Source organism: Pseudopodoces humilis, chromosome 2, assembly GCF_049639895.1.
Source record: "Pseudopodoces humilis isolate 2021_Gansu_Grassland_sample_001 chromosome 2, ASM4963989v1, whole genome shotgun sequence".
NCBI classification, from domain to species: domain Eukaryota; kingdom Metazoa; phylum Chordata; class Aves; order Passeriformes; family Paridae; genus Pseudopodoces; species Pseudopodoces humilis.
Genome location: NC_142201.1, coordinates 62,629,651 through 62,634,628, shown reverse-complemented (window position 1 = coordinate 62,634,628; position 4,978 = coordinate 62,629,651).

The following is a 4,978-nucleotide window of genomic DNA, read 5'->3' as shown; positions in this document are numbered from 1 at the left end:
TCTGTGTCGCCCTGAAGGAAAAGCACTGCTTCTGCGCGAATCGCACTGGAGTTGTGCAGGGCGTCATGGCTGAGCTACAAGAAAGACTGGTCCAACGGAAGGCAGCCGAAAAAGCTCAGTTGGGAGAGCGTTAGATTGAAGATCTAAAGGTCCCTGGTTTGATCCCGAGTTTCAACAGAGCTACAACAAAGACTTGAACAGCGTAGCCAACAACGCTCTCAACAGAACTGGTTTAGTTCAATGTTCAACCAATCCCCACGGATTATTACCCTTGTTTCCACGTTGGCAGGACCAGTTATCGTTGTTGTGTTTGTACTTCTTTTTGGTCCTTGTCTCCTTAATAAGTTAGCCCAGTTTATAAAAACCCATTTAGATAAGATTGACATTTTATATTTAGAACAGAGACAGTTAACCTGAGTTTGCATGATAGTTCGTACTAACACACCACGGTTTCGTTTCACGTTTATTACTAACCAGTTCACAGTTTGTTGTTAATTACATAAGTCATTCAGTTGTAAAGTTCTGTTCATGGAGAGGGGGGGATATGATGTGGTCAGATAGGGAACGCCGATTGGAAGATCTCACATTGGACGGGAAGATAGGGCCCCTCTTTCTCCAAAGTTCTATAACCCATAATGTCACGGTGATGACGTCATCATATCTCGGTCATATAAAACCTTGCACACCGGAAATAAACGCTCTTCACCGTCCACCACATTGGTGTTTGCGTGTGATTAGCCCGACAGGCCTGTAAGTTTAGACGTTGTGTCGCTCACGAACCGGGTCGCTACACCTCATTCTAAGGCAGCAACCATGTTTGCAAAATAAGAACATGCCCTGCACCTCTTTCTAGAGAAATTAGGTTCGTATTTATAGCCTTTGCAATAGTCTCCATTTTTACCTTTGGAAGAAAAACCCGAAGTTCAGTATTTTCAGCAAATCTCTAAGGAAACTCCCAACTAAATTATGCAAACCATCAAGTTTATGGCTATGGCTGTTAAACTCAGTTGCTGTCTAATTGTATTAGTGCTTTAACTTGAGCTGTAGGAAAGGGACTGAGCCATAATATAATTGGATTAAAAATACAGTGTGCCCCATGTAGAGACACTGGTCCTCTCCAGGACTAGATGATAGAGGGATTTGGATGGAAGCAAACAGGCTGTCATCACATCTTTCTATACTGAAAAGCTAACTGCACATATAAGATTTTTCTTCCACACTGACCCTATTTTTCCCTTGCCACTTCATCGTGGATTTTTCCAGCCTTTTGTAAAAGGCACAGCCTTCCTTCTTCTCTGATGAAGCAACAGTGAGGCCTGGAGATTTAGGGATTGGTGAAGCTTTACCAGCATAGGCTGTTGACCTCCATACCACTACTCCGTATGTAGGTACCAGCACGGCCCCAGCTGTAGGATCTGTGATATGTTCCTGGCAGTGATATGATCAAACACTATTCCAAGGAAAACTAGGGTTCATTTGAAAAGCACCCTGAGCTAAAGGGAAGTCAGAGCATCATCTGAAAGTTGGAACAGATATAATCTCCAGTTTCTGTTAATCTGGACCCTGGGAAAAGGTCTAACTGGATTAAGAGTGTCCATTTAGCAGGCACTAACTGGCTTTAACTCCTGGCTTTAGTCTTTAAAAGGCATGGGACAAGCTTTCTCCCAAGAAAACTGCATCCATGCCACCTTGGCTCAGGATTTCCTGCAGGCCTCATGTAGCACATCCTGCTCTCAGGTGTCAGCATTAGTCTGTGTAACATTTTCAGCCGAACCTTTCCAAAAAAGTACAGGCCAAGCCTGCAAGTGATGTTTTTAAAGCAAGACTGTGAGGTCAGATTTTATGCCCTGGACTGTGACATAAAAGCATATGGGGGAGTTTGACAATGAAAAGCCTGCTGGAATAGCACTAAGGAGTGGTATAAATGGAGTGAAGCAAAGCTGGCACAGGCTTGACTAAAACCACGATTGGGTGATATCTTGGACAGAGTTATTTGGGGTCCAAAATAAAGCCAGGGAGAAAATAAACCAGTAAGTAGTGTGGGTAAATAAAGGATCCGGTAGTGGAGTTAATTCCTGGTCCTCCTTTCCTTAGCACCACGGAAATACTAGCAAGTGGCATTGCATACCTGTGTCTGCTGCCTGCAGTTAATGTCAGCAGGCAAGGACCATCTGCCTGTAAGCCACACTGGGCCAAATATTCCACATCACTGCTGGATTTAAGCTGTGCTGCCTGTACACAGGTATGAAGAGAGTTTATACTTACCCACTGAGTGCCCTGTGCTGCCCTCCCAGCTCAGAGAGGTTTTCCAGCAGCAGGGGCAGGGGTGGAGGGACACACCGATTCACTATTTAACTCAGTTGAAACTATGATTGCAAATAGGGGGTGGAAGTTATCCACCAGGGCTCCACTGATCCGTGCTCCACTGGGACAGAAGTTCAGGCTTGCATCCACCTTCTTGCTTCTGGACTTCCTGTGGTGAGTCCAGACGCCCCTTCCTGGCATGAGGGCTTGGCAGCGTGACACAACCCTCATGTACTTGGCTGGGCACCTGACTAGCTGTTGGTGGGTTGATGATGAGGGCAGCACTAAGGTCAGAGGGATGGGCATAGCAGGATTCAGGAACTTGATGTGTACATCCTGAGCTATAATAATCCTTGAACCCATTTCTGTGGGTTGAAGCAACCTGAGTGTTTTTGTGCTGCCAATGGCATCACTTTTCTACTGTCTTCCATTTCTTTCACATACAGCTTTCTGTAAGGACTGAATAAAATGAACTGTATTACAGTTCTATTAAATAACTTTGGTTTATGTTAGTACATGCCTCAGGATTGCCAGCATATGTCCCATTTCTGGGTATTTTTAAGCTGGAGTGGACAAGGCTCTGAAAAACACACATGAGAAATCATCAGAGTTAGCAGAAGAGATGTCTTCCTGTGAAAAATGCCGACACCGTGGGTTATCAAAACCAGCTTAAAACCCCTTTCAAAAGACCCATGGTTTTACCTCAGTGGCTTAAAGAAACCTTTCCCAGTTAAATGTTCTCTGATTCTGTAAATGAGCAATATTATTCATCTTAGGTCTGTCATATAAAGAAAAAAATGTACATATGAACTTAATCCCTCAGTTTATAACCTCACAACTCAGGCAGGAGAGTCACAAATCCACGTAGACATCTGAGTGCTGACTTTTGCATTTGGATTTCTGATTTAGTTGAAAAATATATAAAAAACTTGTGTAGCCAAACAGCTCCCTATTGGCTACACATCTGTACAGGCTCAAGAGCATTGTATATTTCTGAAAGGATCTGGAATAAATTGTGCTCAGTGAATTGGCCCCTTGCATGCTTGTTTCAAACAGGACACTCGGATGAACTCATGTATCGTGGGAGCATCAACAGCAAAACAATACCTCTTTGGTCAAATCTAGTTGGAGCTGCCATCATAAATATGGTAGATGTAGAAATAAATAATTTTGGGGACATGGAAATGTACTTACAGATCAATATTAGTGACTGCAATTCAGCTTCTCAAGCATTAGTTTTACATTTTGAAAACTCCACAAAGACTCTGAAGAAAAGTACTTTCTGTGGTTGGGGTTCATCTACCTAACTCAGCCATCTAGAAAAGAGGCACCTACTCTGAGCCACCCACCTATAAATGTCCTTTATAGGGAGTTTTGTGACAGCTTGACAATGGAATATGTCCCCATGTGAGATTGCCTCTTTTTCCATTGACAAAAGGGAAAATATACAGGACTCCATTTAGAATGGTACACTAAAGTTTTATCCTGCTAAAATTAAGAATCTACTGATGAATGTGTACTCACTTGGCCCCCTTCCCAGCCCACATGCATAAGTGGCAAGTGTACAGTACTGACAGCAGATTTATTAATGGTTCTGTTTATGTAACTTCATCCACACCCTCCTCTGAAGTCCTTACTCAGCCCCTTTTGTTATACAAACAATGTCTTATCCATTTTATTCACCCGACCTGACCTTGTTTCTCAAACAGTAGGGTATTTGTATGCCATTCTTCTCCTGTGAACGTAAACAGCTCTCTGTTTGCAATCACTAACTTAACCAACAGCCAGCCTCTCATTCAGCTGCTCAGCTGAGCATTCACCCATAGAAACTGCTCATGTGTTGCTGTGCAGATATCAAGCATGAAAGTTTGGTTTTCTTTCATGACTGGGATTTTTCAAGAGCAGGTAAAAACTGTGCACAGATTTATGATTTCTGCTATTCACCCAGCCTAATTTTTGGCTCTGTTTCAACCTATTTCTCTTCCTGTTTTCCCAAGAACATTTCCACTTTGAAAGCCAGCTTCATTAATGCAAATTCAAAACTTTTCAGAGAACTTCCTCCCACCTTTTTAGCCAGCTTACATACTCACTAGGAGCCTTACAGGTCTGTCCCTACCAAGCCAGGCTCCTTTCCAGGACCCTCTGGTAAGTCAGTTCCTCCTCCTGATATCCTGTGTTCAGAACAAGCTCAAGTCTCTCAGGTCTTTAAAGCTCAGCTTTCTCCCTCTGGACTCTTTGCTGAATTTAGGTGACCCGTAATGTTTCCCAGAAGGTCCAATTATAGTCACTTGCTTCTAACATGTGCAACATCCTTCAGCACATCTGCAAAGTGAACTATGGCTAGCACAGGTGAGACTGAGTCTGTAGCAACTCCCTTCCATGCCAAATAACAGGCATTTAGACTTCGAGAAAAATGTAAATCATTCTCATGGCCCCTCTTCTAAAGACACAGAACTATATTTATTTGTGGTTTTTAATAAATAAATACCTAGTCCCACTAATTACTGGCTAATATTAATATTTCTACTCTTAGGTTAGTTGTGGTGACAGTCTGATGAACACTGTGAATTGGCAAAAGTATTGCTAAGGAAAAAAATCTCTAATATTCCATCACATGTTTATGCCTCACAACAATCCTCCCTATGCTAGCACAGCAGCCTCCATATCTGCAAAA